The following is a 21,217-nucleotide window of genomic DNA, read 5'->3' on the forward strand; positions in this document are numbered from 1 at the left end:
TTTAAGTCAAATCAGGTTAAAATGAGTATCAGGAGGAAGGCATGAAGGCACTGTAACGAGACACTGCAATTCTACACTCTCAATTGGCAGATATGTTAAATGGGACCTGAAGTATCAAAAGATTCCCTAGATCCTATAGCTAGAGTCAAAGCTAGAACTGGAATTTAGGCCTCCTGACTCCCCCTGACATCGTTTTTTTTTGGACAACACTAAGTGACATTTGATCTGAGGGGACTGGTGTATGATAAACAGGTAGGGTTTGCCTCAGGGGTAGTGTCAGGTAGAAGTGAGGATGTAGTGAAGAGACAGGGGTGCAGGCAGACTGTAGACACGTACGCTTTAATAGAGCCACTTTCTTTTCCCTTAACCACATTTTCCCCGAAGATGACAAGCCAACGGTCCCCATGTTGTCGATTCCAAAATGCCATATGCTAAGGAAGGCTTGTGTCCACCAGTGAAAGGGCAAGGACTGGGAGGAAAAGAGCAACAGGTGTTTTCTCTCTTCCCCTCATTTGCAATTTGATTGAGAGATATCTAAGATTGGATCGAGGCACAGATAACCACTTTCTGGTATGATTTAAGAAAAGCCGCCCTCCTGCCCCTAATGTGTGTCCTCTAATGACTTGCCGAAGTGCTTGATATACCCATATTGAAGACTCATTCCTTTGGGACAAAGTATTATTAACGTATTCAATATTGGAGAAATATTTATTAAGAACCTATGTGCCAAACACTGTACTTGGTGCTTGCCCGCCCTCCCCCCAGCAGAGAAAGGTGATGCATGAATAATAAACAGTCTCTGTCCTTAAAGCTCTTAAAATCTAGATGGGAATCAGACAAGAAACAAGATAATTTACATTAAACATGATGTGTTAGCACATGGTTAGGATGTTTGTCAAGCTTTCGGGACACCTGAAGGGCAGGTGGCAGGCAAAGCAGGAAAGGACAAAAGGAAAGTGAGACAAACCAAGCAGCAGACAGAGATAGTTCTGACAGGCCCCAGAGCTGCAGAGAAGTGGTGAGATGAAGACAGAGGGTAAACACAAGCTTGCATGATCTATGCTCCCATGATCTATTCATTATATTAAATGTATAATGTACCGGAAAATGTGAGGAAAACATCATCCGTAGTTGACCACAGCTTACATTTAATATAATTCTTTTTTATTGTGTGTATTTAAGCTGATTATCTCATTAAAGCTGGGCTTGCTATTTATTAGTAGATACCTTCAGGTGCCCATTCTGACCGCAAAGCACAAGCAACTATGTTAACTAACCCAGTTTTCCGACCTGTTAACGTACAGTTTTAAGTTTATGTTCAGGGTAATATAGATTTCAGGTTTTGAGCTGAAAGGAATCTCAGGGATTAAGGTCATTGCCCTGGATCAGTGGTTCTCAAAGTGTGAACCTCAGACCAGCAGCTCAGGCTTCACCTGTGGGCTGGTCAGAAATGCAAAATCATAGACCCCACCCCCACCTGCTGTATATGAATTTCTGAGAAAAGGGCCCAGGAAAGGGTGCTTTAACAGATCATTCCCATGCACATACAAGTTTGAGAACCAATGCTGGAGAACACATAGCTAGCTAGTAATAGTCATGAATTTACAGCAAGACTGGGGGAAAACATGTCTGATGTTGCCTACTGTGACTCACACACTGACTTGCACAGAGTAGGTACTTAATAACTGCTTGTTGACTGAAAGAACTGTCTCCTAAATTCTGCCAAATTTCCGGGCTTTTCCCCATACTCTTTTGAACAGCATGGACATTAACTGTCATCTTGTTAGAAAAGTAAGAATGTCAGGCCCTACCCCATATCTACCTGTAGTTTAACAAGATCCCCAGGTGATACATTTACACATTAACGCTTGAGAAGCAGTAGTCTAGGGAGGCATTTACTACTCTTAATCCTGTGTAGATGAGCTTTGTAATAAGTAAATTTCAATATTAACTTTATATGACACTCATTTACTCATTCAATAAGTATTTCTGAAGCACCTACTGTGTACCCCGAGGGGTGGTGTGGAAATACAAAGATGAAGACATGGTCTCAGATTCCTTAAGAAAGTCTCAACAGCTATACTACCAAGCAGGATATGGTAGGAGTTTGCTGAGCTTTCTGAGGTCCCCCTTGTGAAGACATTGAAGAGTATAGTAGAAAGACCCTCCTTGAAAACAGAGAGGCCTGAGTCCAAATCCAGCCAGGTGATTTTGGGAATGTTACTGAGACTCTCTGAAGGTGACATCCTCATCTACAAAAGAACATAATATCGATGTTTCAGGGTTGTTCAGAGGAGACTATGTACAGCTCCCAGAAGAATGTCTGGCACACAGTAGGCACTGGACAGTGGTATTGTTGTTGTTCTTGTTCCCAAAGTTCCCTGTGCCCTGTGCCCTGTCTCCCTTGACTCTGGAAGATGGCAGTAGCTACTTGAATGTGGCCACACTTGGGAGTGGCTGAATATGGCCTAATGAGGTCAAGATCTTCATCACCATCATGTAGCACTTTCTTCATATTTCAATCTCAAAATGGCACATTAAACCTGAAAATTATGTGCGTTTTTGTGAAAATCACTTACTGATCTGCACAAAACAAACAAGATAGCATCAAGTTAATTTATGATTATACGATAGTATAGATCTGGTTATTTTGAAATAGTTTGAATCTGGACTGAATAAGTGAGTTTTCGTTAGGATAATTGGTATCATTTACACATGGTCTCCATTCTTCTCATTCTATCTAGATCAATTTGAACTTGAGCTCAGCTTATGTCTGGTAATGCCAGAAGCCAGGCCCCTTGGAATCTTTACTCTGCCCTCCTTTCTTCTTCCTTGCCCTCTTCCTCATCCTTCTTCTTTCCCTCTCTTTCTCTCTCTTAGCTACTAAATTTTTCATTCACTTCTCTTAAGAACGAGGCTTTACTCTAGCACTGTGCTGCTAAGAAGATGAATAACTAGACTGGCCTGATATCTTACATAAATTATAAAGCAGTCAAAATACTGGTTCAAAATGGTGGTGGTCTAGTGGACTATCTCATAGTCCTTAAGAGGTCTTCATAATTTGTAAAGGAAAGATGACAATATTTTTTAAATGTTAAAGATTCATAAAATAGTAGATGTTGTACCCTCCTATTTCTCTAAGGAAAAAAAAGCAAATGTTTCAAAGCCCAAAAGATTCTAAGGAAGAAGGGGGCAAGAAAAAAATCTTTACAATTACTCTTGAGTACGAAGTTCTTAAAATACCAAGTGTCTCATCCTCCAGTGGACAGATCAACACAGAGGGAGCCCCACACAATCAGCATTGCTATGTAGTTAAAGTGTTCCAGGGTGGTCTTGGCAAACAGGGATTTTTAGCCATCCTACTGAAAGACAAGCAAGGATAAAAATAAGATTCAGAGAAGAGGTGATGGCAGGCAAGGAGATATGGACAAACGATATTTTCCTGCATTTAACAGACGTTTGATCAGATAAGCATATTCATAAAATCAAATTCACTGGGTTACAACTTGATAGGATTTTAGCAGACTGCTTAAAAACCTGCCTCATCTCACTTATTTGGCAAGCTCAGCTACACGGAACATAGCCTGGACCTGAGTCTCTGAGTGGCAAGGCACACCCATTCATAGAAGACACAAAAGAGAAGCCCCTTAAACTTTCCCTTAAAGCTTACTGAATCTTCCTTGAAATGCAACTCATTAACACATTCAGTTAACTAACACTAGCCATAGTCCGTAGAAATAAAAAGTTGTATATCAGGAAATATAATGGGCTTAGCACACTCATGAGCTACAGAGGACCTGATAGCCTCATTATGAAAGAATAGACAGAAGAATCACAAAACACAGTCTCTGTGGCCTATAAACCTATAGCTTCTGAAGACACCACTGTTACACAGCACAGCACAATAACCGATGTTCATCATTATGATCTTGAGTCATCAAGAAGAAAGTTATAATTGAAGTAGAGAAGCAGTGTAGTGACATAGAAAGAACATTGACAATGGAATCAGAAAGACATAGGTTGCAGCCCTAACTCTGCCGTTCACTAGCTTTGTGATCTGGGGTAAATTATTTAATCCCGCTAAACATTATTAGCATTAGCACCACCTGCAAAATAGGAAGAATACCTACCTAAGGTTAATTATAATGACGAATTGTGGCCATGTTTTTAAAAGGCCCAGTACTGTGCCGGCCATGTGGACCTCAACAGTGGAAGTTATTCATAATAACAATAAAAATAAGTTTTATATGTTCTATTTAAGAAGAACATTATCCTGAACGGCAATGGTTGCTAACTGATCCAGTTTAGGGCAGCAGATACCATGGCTTGCTTAGGCATAAAAATCAGATAGCCAGGCATGGTCATAAAGAAAGAAGAAGAATATGAGTAATAGATCCTCACAGACCAACAGACCAGAAAGTGGTTGGGGACTGGATACGCAATGATATCTCAGGGACTAAGTTCAGGCAGTAATAGACTACCCTGGATAACAAGGTCCTCTTTCCAAAGTTGGGGCCTAGAATTGGTGGCAGGTAATTTGACCAGCATGCATAAAATTTAGAAGAAATTTAAATAAGGGGTACCTAGCTGGCTCAGTCGATAGAAGATGTGACTCTAGATCTAAGGGTCATGAGTTTGAGCCCCATTTGCATGTGGAGCCTACTAAAAATTTAAAATAAAAGGTTCTTTTCATAAAATATTAGACTTGGAATTCTCAGAGTAAAATATATTTATAAGTGAATTGCACTGCCTTGAGAAGTAGTCAGTTTCCCATCAACAAAAGAGTATTCAAATGTAACTTAAAAGCCTCTTAATATGGGCATCGTTAAATAGATGTAAGCACTGGCTAGAAAACTGAATTAAATCACCTTACGATGTTCCTTTCTAAAACTAAAACAATATTTCACTTATGTGGAATAATTTAGAGATTCATAAAAATGCGAAGTAAATGAGATGCTATTATAAATAGTTTATTTTTTCTGAATATAAAGTGAATGTAAGTTAATTGAAGAAATTCATAAGGTATCAAAAAATATACACAAGAGAAAATAAATAATCATGACCTACTCTTCCAGAGATAACTATCATAAACATTTTCTTTCAGTCTTTCTTCCACAGATTTTTTTTCCAAAGTTGAGAATATATTGCACATATAATTCTTATCCTACATTTTTTTGCTATGTTATATCATAATCATTTTTGTGTCATCATAAAATGTTTGAGGCAGAATTTTATGATTGAAAAATATTACATTATCTCAATACATCAAATTTGGGCTCCAAAATCACATGCCTAGGCAGGAATCCTGCTTTTCCATTTACCAGCTGTGTGAATTTGAGCAATTTACTAACACCTCTGTGCCTGTTTTCATACCCGTAAAATGTGAATAATATCTACCATGTACTGTAAATGTAGTACTACCTACCATAGTTTTATATTAAAAATTAAATGAGTTAATACATGTAAAATACTTAAAAGGGTGTCTGGTACATAGTTAAGTATTCAATAAATCTTAAGGATTATTGTTGCTACTCATTTTCCTAACATGAGCCATTTAGGCTGCTTTCAATATTTCACTCTAATAAATAGTTCTATGATAAACATCTTTATAGCAAATGAGTTCTTAAAGAGTTCTAAACTCTTCAGCCATTAATTTTTTGTATTTGTATCAGCTGTTCATGTGAGCTATAAAACAATGGATGAATAGGTGCTATTTACCTGTAACCACTGGCTTTGCCAATATATTTTTAAAAAAAAAAATAATAGCTGTCTCTACTGTTTTCTTTGTTATTTGTGATACAATACATAAAATTACTGACATTTAGTACATGCACAATGTTGTACAATTTGTCAGTACGTTTTGAGGCCACTCTTTCCAAAGACAGTCCATTATAATGCACAGAGTGAGAGAAAGAAAAAGTAAACTTTATTACTCTAAAAAGTCTCTCATGAAAGAGGAAAAATAACTTACTCATTCTCAAATTTCCTGGAAACCATTGGGTCCAATCACCAAATTATAATCACCTTAAATGCTTTCTGGAATGTATATACATGCTTATTAATGCTTCAATTGCCTTTATCTGTGGAGTCAGGAGGAGGACAGTCTAGAGAGAACTAACACCTAAGGAGTCCTGTTCAGACATTATGGAAGATGGTAACGTAAATTACCCTACATAGTCCTTACAAAGAGTACAAATTATAACTCCTGTCTTCTTTAACACAGATGAGGAAGCTGAGGTATGGGGACATGAAGAAATTAGTCTACATTTATACAGCCAAAAAGTAGCAGAGGGGGGCCTGGCCGGCTCCATAGGTAGAGCATGCAACTCTTGATCTCGGGGTTGTAAGTTCGAGCCCCATGTTGGGTGTAGCGATTACTTGTTTACTTAAAAATAAAATCTTAAAAAAAAAAAAAAAAGTAGTAGAGATGGGACTCAAACTCAGACCTACCTGATTTCCCAAGGTCTATGCTCTTTTCATGACACCATACTGCTGTGTTGATATAAGTACATAATACTTTTCTAAGAGAAAGAGATTCTCTGAAAGCTACAACAGAAAATCCAATAACCATCTAGATAGAAAATAGCAAGTCTACAAACCAGGGAATCCAGTTTTTGCAGCTTTTCTTGATGGCTGACACCTTTCTTCTAATATTTCATCCTCCTCTATTGCTGTCAGTTTATCGCTTGGGTATCTCAACACCCCTGAAAGGGTTATTCTGAGTGGATTAGGCACTAGCACTCTGTTTTATGCCAAAATACACACAGGCTTGTTGACCCAACAAGAAACTGCTTGTAAAGCAGCTTTACATAAACCGAAATCACAGATCTCAAAAGCTTTCTCCCTTCTTCTATCACAGTTATTTTTTTCATATTTGACAACAAACATACACAGACTATCAAGAAGAAAAGGAAAAAATGTTTTTCATAGGAAGAGTCACTAGAATTCAGTGATAGAAATTCACTACCAGTGAAAAGTAGAAAGTAAGAGTATTATGTTCATAATCTCATTCTATCTAAAGCCTTGTTTTCTGTTTTGTTTTGGTTTGTTTGTTTGCTTGCTTGCTTGTTAAAGTAGGCTCCACACCGGGTGTGGAACCCAATGCAGGGCTCGAACTCACAACCCTGAGATCAAGACCTGAGCTGAGATCAAGAGTGGAACCGACTAAGCCACCCAGGTGCCCCCCCACCCCCCGGCCACCAAACCTTGTTTTTTATTTGCTCATGTTCTTGAGTTTTCCACGATGCTTAATGTCTCATTTGCAACACGGGAATAATTTAAAACCAGTGGCTCAGGAGCACATAAAATCATATTCATAGAGCACTTTGTTTTTAGAAGGGTTAGAAAGTCATCCATGCAGATATGGAGCCCCTAGTTCTGTGCTAAGCACATTTAAAGCAAAGTGATTATACTGACTAGGCATTGGCTGCCTTATGAACACGGTTCTCTCATCCAACCAGTGCCGAGTGGGTTGGTATATTGTGGCTGCTGAGTTCAACCTCCCCTAGTGCTAGTGTGGCCAGGCTGCAGGAATGCCCTGTAATTCACTAATATCGGAAGCCACTAAACTTTAATATATTATATATTAGATAAGTTGTATATTCCTGCCGTCCTACTTCTCTGTTCTTAGCGTTTTTTTTTTTTTTTTCCTGTGGAGGTCCCTGTCTGCTTCACCTGCTCTTATCTTACTTTTCTTGCACCTCCCCAACTCCCATTCTACTCTCCGAGGCAGTATCTGGTTTTCTTGAGATATGACTAACCTTCAAGGAAAAAGAAAAGCAACTAACAAATACTGTAAACCTTACAGGAAAAAAATTTCTTCTTGGATGACCACAATTGAGAAACTTACTATTTAGTCTAAACAGAAATGATTGATTTTAAGTTAACCTTCAACTTTTTTAAGTGAGACCAGAGTTCCTACTCCTGTCTCATGTTCAGCACTTTCAGGTCGGGGTCAGCATGTGTCCATAGAACACAATGCTCTCTTTTTTCCAGAGTGACATTCATCTGCCCAGACAAAATTAACCCCATCAGCAGGAACAAGTTCACAAACAATAACTGTGCAGGTGCACAGTGAAAATTTAGAATCTTCCAGGGCATTTTAACCACAAAATTGTGAAGAATTAAGTTTCTCTTTCCCTCCTTCCCTCCCTGTCTCCCCTCAACTCCCAGAATCATATTATGTGTAATTTGAACATTCCACATGTTTAATAGTAAAAAGGCCCTGGGATGTCACCTCAGTCTGTCAGTAGATAAAGAGGAAGTATACACAAGAAAAAAGAAAGCATCAGAGAGGGATTTTATAGTTTATCAAGATATGAATACTAGTAACTAGTTATTAAATCAACAACAACAACAAAAGAAAGCATTGGGTATGATTGTCATACAGAAAGCCTCTATGGATTTCCTTGAATGACACTGTGACAGGCTGGTGACTTCCAGATATTTGCACTGGTAGGACACTCAAGGCTCCTTAAATCCCTCCACTGACATGGTTGCTTATTCCACTTATGGACTGTATAATTCAATTTTCTAGGGTGTGACTATAGACTATGAAAAAATCTGCTTGTAGAATAGTTTGAGTCAAGCAAATTGTTAAGAAAAAATAATTGAGACCTATCCTTTAGGCAGTTTGGAAAATATAGAATAATAATTCTATAGCCAAGAATTTATCCTGATGAAATACATGTGTACAGAATGACACATATACAAAATTATTTGTGGTATCATTGTTTCTAATATACTGGAAAATGTATTGTAAAATATTGGAAATGACTTAAGTGCTCATTATGGAGGAATTGTTTAAATAAACTATAGGCGATCCATGCAACAGAATATGGAGCCATAGAAAAAGAAGAAGCTCTATAGAAATTTATATAGAAAGCTCTACAAAAGCTAAATTTAAAGTAGCTGAGAAACTACACAAGAAACTAATAACATCAGCTGTGAGGAGGGGAATTAGGTGGCCAGCGATTAAGGATGGGAGAAGAAACTTTCTACATTTTGAATGTTGACCTCTACGAAAGAGTCTGGTTGGTTAGATCAAAATAATGAATGGACAAGGCCTCCAAAAGTAAAACTGCTGTGAACATTCCTCTTATAAATGCTCTCAGACTCCAAGATTTAAAAACTAGTAAAGTAAATAAGCCAATCAACAATAAAAAGGCTTTATATAGTCTTTAATATTTGTATCATATATTGCAAGGCAATTTAATGTTTTGCCTTCACACAGTTACAATTACACTATGTAGACATCATTACTTATTTTATCAATTAGGAGAGCAATTCTTTATTCTTTTAGATATATTATGAGCACCTACAAGGTACCAAATACCAGTTTAGATTCTGTAAATTCAGTGTTGAATAAGACAGACATAGTCTCTGACCTCCTGGACAGTTCTGGTGCTGTAGCTATTAAGGACAAAAAAAGTTCCTTTTTTAGAATGATACATGCAACACTCAATAGCTGCTTTCCCAGCTCAGTAAAATAGTAAACATTCAAATGTGAAATGAAAACAGCTGGAGCAGCTGGCTACAATTTAACTTAACATGAAAAAAAAAAAAAAATGTCCTCAGACATAGATTACTTATTCTCTGCACACACATGAGTAACTCCTGTTCCGGAGGCTCAATGTTAAGGATAGAGTGGGACAAGACCCTGTCTTTCTCAGGTCTCCACCTCCTTCCGGGACGTGCCGACTTTTCCTCAGCCCAGAAAAGGGAGGACACAGGAGGAGTGCTTATAACAAGGCTCCATAATTTATGATTGGATTAAATGATCATTTGCTGGATATAAGCTGTTTGTGTGATACGTGCTCTATTTTTAGAGAGTCTAGGAACGTGTTGCTTAAAACTCGTGAGAAAATGATTGCACAGTCCCTATTAAGATTCATTAGCATACTTGCTCCTTTTATTTGAGTTTAGACATACAGTCATAAATCTCTCCAAACTAGCAAAGCATTCTTGAGTGAAAGGTGACATAGGGAATGGTCTTCAAAAAAGCAGCAGCAGTGAAGGGAGAATGGGGAAAATGCGGTGGGTAACGTCAGCCTCAGTGCCTCCTTCGTGCATAGAGACATTATATGTTAGAAATAAGATGCTCTCCCACCCAAGACAACCAGAGTCAGGGGAGGAGAGCAGTCCCCAGATGAGGGAATAAACAGCGAATTGGTGTACATTCCGTGCAAGCCTGAGTAAACCACAGGAAGGAGACATCGGTGAGGCCCACTGGCTGGGGGACCCCAGATGGCAAAGATGGAGAAACAGCAGAATCACAAACAAGACATCTAAAACATGTTGAATAGGTAAAATGGTATCATCACTGATCATTTGATAAAGTGGGGTTTTTTTTGCCTCCGTGATTTTTTAAAACAATTATGGGACATACATTCTTGTGCAGGTACGCACAAGTTTCACAAGCACAAAGCCTTTGGGAAAACGATACATACATTGCAAAGTCAAGTTCCTTTGCTGAATGAGAGAGATCATTTTGGAAGTGTTTTTTGAGAACATTTAATCATACATAGGAAAGGAAAGAGCCTCTAGTATATCACTGCATTTCTTTTGGCTACCAGGGTAGTGGCTATGATTTGAAGCGACTGTATGTCACTAACTTTATGCTGTAAAGAATTCCAGTCTGCCTCATAGTTTGTGAGACCACACACTTTCAAATGTCTAGCACACACAATAGAAATAATTAGTGAGTGCTGAACCGCATGCGTTGAAACAGGGGAGGAGACACATAAATATGTTAACATGAGATGAACTAGCGACAGCAAATTTACTGTCCAAAATTCTAATATCCCACAGAAATAGCCCTGTGTTGGCTACTTATCACATATATAGTAGACACCAAAATTTTTTATTTGTTAAAACCATCTGTGCTTTTGTATATTTGAGACTTAAATCATGAAGATGCCAGTGCAATTCTCTTATGGCAATAGCCCATGAAATGGTATCTCTTTCGGCTTATGCGGAAATTAAGTCCTATAAAGAGAAATAACAAAATCGAGATCTTATATGTAATCATACTTCAAAAAAGCTAATCTGACAAAATGGTAAATTTTCATGAACCTCTCTCATACATTTTCCTTACCAAATTTTGGCCCTTTGGCCAAATAACTTCTAAGCACCAATAATAAGCCGTTTGTTTTTGGTAAGTATATGCTATCTGAAAGTAGGCCTGATGTAACACAGTGCAAAATGTCAATAGCATCTTTGAAAATTCATTTTTATAAGCAGGAAAGATGATACAGATTGTCTTTGAAATTGCTTTCCAACTCTATTGGTGATTTTAAGGAGCTAATAATGATCTTAGGCCCATAAATATGTAACTACAAGTGAAATTCTTCACATAAAGAAAAAGATCACTAAAGCTTTAGAATTACTAAGGGATTTAGGACCATCTTAAACCACAGAATTCCTAGTCTTCTAGTTATCATGTAAATTCCAGTAGTAGCAGCTGTTGGCCAATACAAAATCTTTTTAAGTAAATAATTCTGAATATCACCATCCATAGTGTGGTTGCTAGAGCAATTGATAGCAAATAAGATTATGTTGCCTGGATTAAAAGAGGCCTTCAAAAAACTCTGAATTGATTAGCTATTCCTAAAATTCATCTTCTTGGTGTTCTGCACAATTTTCCACTGTTGCTTTCCCAGCAGCTACCTTCTCTTTCTTCTTTCATGTTCTTCATTCACCAAATATTTACAGAGAACCTTCCAGGCACTGGGACCAGAGCAACAAATAAGACAGGCAAAGAGTTCGTAGTACAGGTTTTAATTACCTTTGGGCCCTCATTAATCACCCACTGCTCACACCATTCTTAATTCATCAAGTTTGCAAAAGTGATCATCTCCTCTGTTTAATCCTAGATTTAGTTGGCTCAACGTAATATCTCATTTCTTAAAGCCAAGACTAGAAAATAATTTCACCATCATGGCAAGTGTGACCTTGCAATCTGTTAGCTTCTTCCTTAGCCCACCTATCCCAGGCTAAGGTCACTTTTTATACTTTTTTAACTCCCTTTCAAATTCACCCCATGTTATTTGTTGACCGTTTCAGTAGATTTATTCACTAGTTAATTTTTGTGTATATAGCCAATTGTATTAATTGTTGATCTAAGGCAAATGTCTCAGGATGCCTGAGTGGCTTGGTTGGTTGAGGGTGCGATCATTGACTTGGGCTCAGGTCATGATCTCACGGTTCGTGGGATTGAGACCCACATCAGGCTCCACGCTGACAGTGCGGAGCCTGCTTGGAATTCTCTCTCCCTCTCTCTGTCTCTGCCCCTCCCCAACTCGTGCGTGCGCTTTCTCTCTCTCTCTCTCTGTCAAAATAAATAAATAAACTTAAAAAAACAAATAAAGCAAATATCTTCATGTCTTGAGGGAAACGTATTTAGTAAATTAAATATTTTGAGGCACTAATTCCTGAATTTTCACTTTTTATGTGGATGTTTTAATATTGTATGAAATACATTTCCTACATTTCTGCATTTAAAAACTGGTAAGAATTTCAGGGTGCCTGGGTGGCTCAGTCAGTAGGTGTCTGACTTCAGCCTCAGGCCATGATCTCACAGTTCCTGAGTTCAGGCCCTGTGTCGGACTCTGTGCCGACAACTGAGAGCCTTGAGCCAGCTTCAGGTTCTTTGTCTCCCTCTCTCTCTGCACCTCCCTCTCTTGTGCTCTCTCTCTCTCTCTCTCTCTCAAAAATAAATAAACACTTAAAAAAATTTTTTTAATTAAAAAAAACTAATAAAAATTTCAAAAACCTAGAGAGATTACAGAAAACTGCCACCAAACATATGTTAAAAACAAACTATTATCCATCAACACTGTTATGCAATAAACGAATGGACATTTTAAACATTTAAAAGTAGGATGTGACATAATCTTAGTGTAAAGGATAGTCCTAATTTAAAGTGAACCAATTTAATGATGAAAAATGCACCATGTTGTCTTAATATTCCTATTTTACCATAGATGGGTGAAAAGATGAATCATGAATCACTACTAAGGAACCACTTGTATAGATAATGCCAAGTTTAGACATACCAATTATTTTAGGAATTGCATTTGAAAGATATTTGTGAAAATTTTGCTGCCTTTATTTAAAATGTTAGATTAAATTATTAGGCTTTGCTGACCAAAATAGTCATACGTTCTTAAGACACACAAAAAAATCATACATGTGCTTCTAGGTGAGATTTTAATAAAGCTATTTTAGAAATGAGGAACTCTATCCTGTTCTTAAATAGTAACTTTTAAGAGCTTCCAACACTTCTCAGTGGATAAACCATTTTGAGGTTTTTCAACCATGTTGAAGAACTTGGGAGATGTGTTGCCATTGTATCTCAGAGCTCAAGCTGGGTCTGTAGGGTAGTAAAATAGCTGTTACCTATTCAACAGTTTGATTTGCATGCACTCTCAGAAATGAACCCCAGATGTAGAAATCACAAGTTTCCGTAAACATTTTCGGGCAGGCAGACAATGTAACTTTTCTGCTAGTAATGAAAAAAACCTTTGACAGACTTCTCCATAGCTGTGCTCTGGCTCCTCCCATGTGTGAACGGGAGGCAGTCACTGAAGGGGAATTCTCATTCCAACCATATGTGGAAATGGAGCAGTGATGCCTCCAAGTTTGAAATGATGCCTTTTCCCAGAAATTTCTATGCCACACAGTAAAGATAAAAATGAATACCCTCCCCATTAGAATTATTTCTGATTTTTCTTCTAACTATAAAGGTCGATCTCCTAATTTTCCAAATAGAACATTTAAATTTAAATAAAAATGCCTGGGTGGCTCAGTCGGTTAAGTGTCTGACTCTTGATATGGGCTCAAGTTGTGATCTCGTGGTCAGGAGATGGAACCATGCATTGGGCCCCATTCTGAGAGTGGAGACTGCTTGGGATTCTCTCTCTCTCTCTCTCTCTCTGCCCCTCCCCCCTTACATGCACATGCTCTCTCTCGAAAAAAAAAATAACCTTTAAAAATAAAGTAAAATAAAATAAAATAAAATAAAATAAAAATGAAGTAATTTGATCCCATCATGTGGAATCAATTTAAGAGAGTATTGGCCTGAATTTTGTTAGTTATTAAAGTTAAGAGTCTTTAGGATAATAATTTTTACTTAGAAAATTAAGGAATCATTTTTATTTTATTTTATTTTTTTTCAATATATGAAATTTATTGTCAAATTGGTTTCCAAGGAATAATTTAATCATGGAGGTGTATCAAAAACAAATGGCTACAATTATGTCATTTATAAATACACATTTTTTCATCAATGCAAGCTTTAAAAAAAGTGGTGGATGGATTATTTTGTGTTAACACGTGTATATGCCCCCAAAGACATATGTCATACTGTAGAATTGTTCATCAAACAAACTGAATTGCATCTTTGCTCTGTTTTCCAATTACATGTCAGAAATTTGACACAATGGGGGCAACTGGGTATTTCAGTAGGTGAAGCATCAAACTCTTGATTCGGGCTCAGGTCATGATCTCACAGTTCATGGGATCGAGCCCCATGTCAGGCTCTGTGCTGACGGTGTGGAGCTTGCTTGGGATTCTCTCTCTCTCCTCTCTCTCTGCCCTTCCCCTTCGTATGCATACTCTTTCTCTCTCTCTCTATCACTCTCTCTCTCAAAATAAATTAATTAATTTAAAAAATTGATACTATGTAAATGTATTTTGAACTTCTGTTTTTTATAGTTATAAGGGGGAAAAAAACCAAAACATAGGTAGGTGAGGGACACCTAGCTGGCTCATTGGGTACGGTGTGTGACACTTGAACTTGGGGTTGTAGTTTTGAGCCCCACGTTGGATATAGAGATTACTTAAAAATAAAATCTTTAGGGGTGCCTGAGTGGCTCAGATGGTTAGGCATCCGACTTCAGCTCAGGTCATGATCTCACGGTTCGTGGGTTTGAGCCCCACCTTGGGCTCTGTGCTGACAGCTCAGAGCCTGGAGCCTGCTTCAGATTCTGTGTCTCCCTCTCTCTCTGCCCCTCCCCCACCCACAATCTGTCTCTCTCTCCCAAAAATAAATAAACATTAAAAAAATCCTTAAAAAAATAACAAAGTAGGTGAAAAATTTATGGTAATTACAGTATGTGACAATAGGAGTTTATAATAATTTGTATTATGTATAATAGTTCATAAGAGTTTAACTGAGAAAACAAGAAGCTTTTTATTCTTATTCTTGACACACATTAAATATATATTACATTATTATAACGTATTATATTGTATTATATTACATTATATTACCTTACAGTGCAGTAAGTATATATTTTGATTTACTGGACTCTAAGTTCTTATGGAATGTTTTCTGACCAAGCAATTGGTTAGACATAGGAAAAGTATGCACATTCAGAAATCAATGGGTCAATTACAAAATCTCAAACTCTGGGCCTTGTCCTAGAGTTTAGCAATCCAGTTTCTGTCTTCATGTACACAGAGTTTTAAATAAAATTTTCAGTTTCCAGTCCATTTATTTGGCATAATATAGACCCTGTTATATAGTTTGTAAAAGAAAATGGGCATAATTCAGAACCACCAGGATCTCTTACAGACATCTGCCCATTCACACGGAATGTTTCTTCCTTCAAATATGCTTTTATTCAGGTCTAGGTAGTGGTGCATGCGTGGAAACTCACGTTTATGAAAATGAAAAGAACTAGGAAGGAAAGAAGGGTAGGAAAGAAGATTAATGTCCCAAAGAGGAAAGATAATGGAACTAAAAGTGAATTTTATCTTTTGTGTGCACCGTTATCAGAAAATCTACCTAATAGCAATACAATGTCATTACCCATTTGTTTCATTCATCCAATCAATATGCATTAGGTGACTACTGAAAATAAGATACCCTACATAATTTCAATTTCACTTCAGCAGAAAACAGAGGGATTCCTCTTCTTCCTATTTTCTATCTTAGTAACCAGAAAAGAGAAATTTAGTACTTGCTAGGTGATATAGAGAATTTTTTTGAGCCTTTAAAAACTGAATAATATACTCAATTTTTTTTTTCAAAATAAAGTATATAAAGACAGATACACAGTGAAGTCTCCCTCCCTGTTCCTGACCTGATATGCCTCATTGCCATTAACTCCTTCAACATGCAATCATTGTTATTAGTTCCATACTAACAGACAGTTAGTTATTTCTAAACTTTTACAAATACAACCAATATGAAAAAACAAAAATAAAATGAAAACTTTGTATAAATGCAATTTCACATAAATGCATGTGCAAGTCCTTCTGTAAGAAAAATTCCCCACAAGTGGAATTGCTGAGGCAAAGGGTAATTTGCAATCTTGAGAGATACTTCTAAATTGTCCTCTACAGGGGATATAACCATTTATACTCTTCTAAGCACCGTACAGTAATATCCTTTGCCCTATAGTCTTGCCAATATATTATCAAATTTAAAGATTTTGTTGATTCGATAAGTGGGAAATGGTACTTTATTGTAGCTCTAATTTGCACTTATAAAGAGTGAAGTTGAGCATCTTTTCATGTGAAAGAGCGATTCATATTTCCTTTTCTGTAAAATATGTTTATAAGCTCCATCCATTATTCTTCCATAGCCAGGAGTTCTTTATACATTAAGGAGGTTAGTCCTTTGACATAAGTCACATATATTTGTCTTTTGACTTTATGAAATGGTTATTGTCATGCAGAATTGCTTTTTTAAAGGCATTTTTTATCATATAGTTTCTGAAATCATTGTTAGAAATACTTTCCCCACTCTGACACTCAAAGGTTAAAAATAAGTTCTGACATGGAGATTTCTAAAACTACAATACAGTCAGACTAGAGAATATAATTCAAATCTCTCTCTCTCTCTCTTTCTCTTTCTTATTCCTCCCTCCCCTCTTTCTCTGGTAACTTCTGGGTCTTCCTCCCAGATGTTGTTCTGTATCTCAAGTCAAACTCTACTAATTCAGTAACCCTTCTTCAATTGTAAGGAGTGGGAAGAGAAGGACGCTGAGAAAGGGTGTTTGAAATTGAGAATTCTCAAAACAGCTTCCACCCTAGCATATATCAAGACAGTCACACAAAACCCTCCTAGCATTGTCACTCACCACGGTGCAGGGAGGAAAGCCAGTTTCATTTAAGAATGTCCTTGATGGGGGCCTTGGTGGCTCAGTGGGTTAAGCTTCCGACTTCGGCTCAGGTCATGATCTTAGGGTTCTGGAGTTTGAGCCCCGCGTCGTCGTGCTCTGTGCTGACAGCTGGGAGCCTGGAGCCTTCTTCAGATTCTGTGTCTCCCTCTTTCTCTGCCCCTCCCCTGCTTGTGCTCTCTCAAAAATAAACGTTAAAAAAAAGTCCTTGATGAATCAGTAGAACTTATTGATTTTATTAAAGTTCAACCCTTGAGTATGAGTCTTTTTACTATTCTATGTTAACAAAAAGTGCATGAAGCACTTTTCATGCATACTGACTGAAGAGAGAAGCACGGGTATTTCCTCATACTTTAGCCATTGAGTTGCAGACCAGACTACTCACTTGCACCTTGTTTCACCAAACACCATTTCTATTTGAAAGAACAATTGGCAAACAAACCATGGTTTATTCAGACTTGAATATTTGGTGTTTTCTCGAAAATAAACAAAGTGAATCCGTAACCTCAAGGGGGAAAAAATGACAGCATTGTTGCCAATGATAAAATTTGAGCTTTCAAGTAAAAATTAAAATTTTGGAAAACTTGTATCTATCACTGTGAACTTCACAGCTTCCCAATGCTTAAGTGCTCTTCTTACGACATCGGTGTCATAATTAATGAATGTGATTTTTTTTATATTGTATAATGATATGCACAACTCAATGAACCAACAATTTCCAAAAGACCAGTATGTGAAATTACAAAATCATGCACGGGTAAAAGATTCATCAAAGTACAAGACGTGCCTATGGATTTTAATATAACAAACTACAAAAAGTTCATTGATAGTACTTTCAGATTTCACATTGAAAATAACCTTTAAGAAACTAACCACTTGTCGAGCTTTGGTGCAGTATCAAAGAAAAATATCCACGACGATCTGAAAAGGCTGTTATAATACTCCTCACTTTTCCAACGACATGTCTGTGTGAAGCTGGATTTTCTAGATACACTTCAATCAAAACAACATTTCACAAGAGATGAAATGCAGAAGCAAATATGAGAACCCAGCTGTCTTCTATTAAGTCAGACATTAAAGAGATTGTTACACATGTAGAATGATGCCACTCTTCTCACTGTTTGTGTTGCAAAATATAATCATTTTTCATCGTTAAATATTATGTTAACATTTTGTGGTCTTGTGATTCTTTTTTAAATTATTAAATAGTTAAAGTTTTTATTTCTAATGTGGTAAATAACACAAGTTCTTTGGAATCCTCAATGATTTTAAGAGTATCAAGGATTCCCGAGACCAAAATGTTTGAAAGCCGGTGAAGTTTGTCTCTCAGATCACTGAACCTGCAGATCAGTTATGAGGCCACGTAAACACCCTGGGTGGTAGGTAGGCACATAATTATAATTTTACCTCTCTGGTTGGAATACCGTGAGCCTGTCTTAGGAAAGAACAGGAGTAGAGGAGACACCCCCAGAAATGCATAGTACAAGAAAAATGTTGCATTTGTTATTACAAAATGATATAGGACAGACATAGCCGTTGTAGCAAAAGATTGAAAACCACCTAAATGGTTGGTTCATTGTTATTGTTGTTGCTTGTTTTTGAAACTTAGGTGCACAGACAGCAGGTTGATTTAATTGTTGTCTCAGTTTCTCAGTGTGTTATCATCATGGGTCCGTGCAAGATCCCTTTTCTTCACTTTATTTCACTCTTTAATTTTCACTCTCATTTCCTCTCATTCACCTATTTTAAAGAGATTGCTATGTATCTTTAAATGTGTGAAGCGTTATAAAACAGGTATAGTGGTTTTGTATACAATTATGTACATCGTATTTAAATAAATAATATTGGGGCACCAGGGTGGTTCAGTCGTTAAGCGGCCGATTTCACTCAGGTCATGATCTCACAGTCTGTGAGTTTGAGCCCCGCGTTGGGCTCTGTGCTGACAGCTCAGAGCCTGGAGCTGCTTTGGATTCTGTGTCTCCCCCTCTCTCTGCCCTTCCCCGACTCATGCTCTGTCTCTGTCTCTCTCAAAAATAAATAAACATTAAAAAAAGGATAAATAAATAGTATTTGTGCTGTAATTCTCATTCCTATTTTTTCTTTCATGATTAATGTTTTTTCTAACTTTCTCCATGATCAGTTAGCTCATTGGCTTCTTACTGCTGCACAGCATTTCATAGCATGCACCCACTGTATTTTTACTTATTAATTAAATTCGCTTATTGGACACCTCAGATGTATCTATGTACCTTCATTAGGGACGGGTACTATCACATCCAGAAACATGCCCCACTCAAAGTTTTGCCAGTTCTCTGGAAAAAGATATCCATGAGAGGGATTGCTATGCATATGATCACTTTCCAGAAGGATTGTACAATTTATACCCCGAAGGATTGTACAATTTATACCCCTCCCAGCTGTTCTGAAAGATCCACAAGCCCGTATCCTCTCCAATATTTGCTAAGCCACCTTCTGATTGTTGCCATTCAAATACAGTACTTAAAAAGCGTTATTTCCTGGTTGCTCTACTTTGAATTGTACCTCTTTATAATGAACTTCAGCAGTTCATCATATATTTTTTTATTCATTTAGGCCTCTTCTGTGAACTACCTGTTTACCCTCTTAAGAATTTTACGAATTGTTCTCTTTGATTTCCTACCTCGTTCTTATTGATTTAAGGAGTTCGTACATATTTTGGAAATTATCCCTTGCTGGTTTTAAACACTGCGATGCCCTTTCCCAATCTAACATCGGTTTGTTAACTTTATCTGTGGCACATTACATTGACCAAAGTCCTCGGTTTTGGTATAGCCAAATCCACCCACTCTTTTTTGACTTACAATTGGTGATTTCGAGATTTTGTTTAAAAAGCCTCTCCCTGGGGCGCCTGGGTGGCTCAGTCGGTTAAGCGTCCGACTTCAGCTCAGGTCACGATCTCGCGGTCCGTGAGTTCGAGCCCCGCGTCGGGCTCTGGGCTGATGGCTCAGAGCCGGGAGCTTGCTTCCGATTCTGTGTCTCCCTCTCTCTCTGCCCCTCCCCCGTTCATGCTGTGTCTCTCTCTGTCTCAAAAATAAATAAACGTTAAAAAAAATTTTTTTTTAAATATAAATAAATAAATAAATAAAAAGCCTCTCCCTACCCCTTGGTCACAAGGATTTTACTTCACATTTTTCTTCTATTATCTTCATAGATTTATCTCTTAACATTTAGGTCTTTAATCTGTCTGGAGTCAACCTTTGTGTATTAGAGGTCTATGTTTTTCTCCATATAATGATACAGTTATTCTAATATCTAATAAACAATTTATCCTTTTTAAATTGCCATTATCATATAATAAGCCACCACATATACATGGATCTATTTCTGAGCTCTGAATTCTGCTTCATTGGTCTATTTACATTTTGCTGGAACAACAGCATCATCATTTATAGTATGTCTTAATATCTGATGAATGAGAGTGATACTATATATTTGGATCATCCTTATGTACTTTTTTAGAGATTTCGGGGCCGTGAGTCATTATATAAATTTTAAAATTTGTTATGTTCCTCAAAAATCTTTAAGAATTTTGATTAGAAATTCATTTACTTTGCATGTATACTTGGAGAGGATTGATAACGTTACTGGATTAATTCATACCAACCATGAAAACAGTATCTCTCTCCATTGTCTCAAATCTTATTTCTGTTCTATTCTACTAAAGGAAACCAAAAGCATAAGGCTTTATATTTCTTAAAATATCTTACTTTTATTATAAGAATAATTTGTCTAAAAGAAGTGCTTTTTTGAGTTGATTTGTCTATTAATCTTCCTAAACTTTTGTTAGCACTCAAAGTATGTTTATTCAGTTGGATTTTCTATATAGACAATCATATCATCTGCTAATAATGATTTTTATCTCTCACAATCATAATATGCCTTATGCCTTTATCTTACCTTAAAAGACAGGACCTCCAATGATTATGTTTAACTGGTAGTGGAAATTGTAAACTTCCTTTTCTTGTGTTTTTGTTTCAATGGAAATGCTTCTAATTTATTCCAGTGAATCTATCACAAATTTTTCATAAATAGTTCAGGAAGTTCTTTGA

The 21,217-nt window shown here is 37.1% G+C and overlaps 1 long non-coding RNA gene across 1 annotated transcript in view; it reads right to left on the reverse strand.

The window, feature by feature from the left end:
- Nucleotides 1-18,644, reverse strand: part of LOC131512217 (uncharacterized) — a 28,978-nt gene extending 10,334 nt beyond the window's left edge. The window contains exon 1 of the long non-coding RNA XR_009262030.1: nt 17,091-18,644. This is a non-coding gene — a long non-coding RNA (uncharacterized LOC131512217). The remainder of the gene's footprint in view (nt 1-17,090) is intronic.
- Nucleotides 18,645-21,217: the final 2,573 nt, after the last annotated feature.

Source organism: Neofelis nebulosa, chromosome 5, assembly GCF_028018385.1.
Source record: "Neofelis nebulosa isolate mNeoNeb1 chromosome 5, mNeoNeb1.pri, whole genome shotgun sequence".
Classification (NCBI taxonomy): domain Eukaryota; kingdom Metazoa; phylum Chordata; class Mammalia; order Carnivora; family Felidae; genus Neofelis; species Neofelis nebulosa.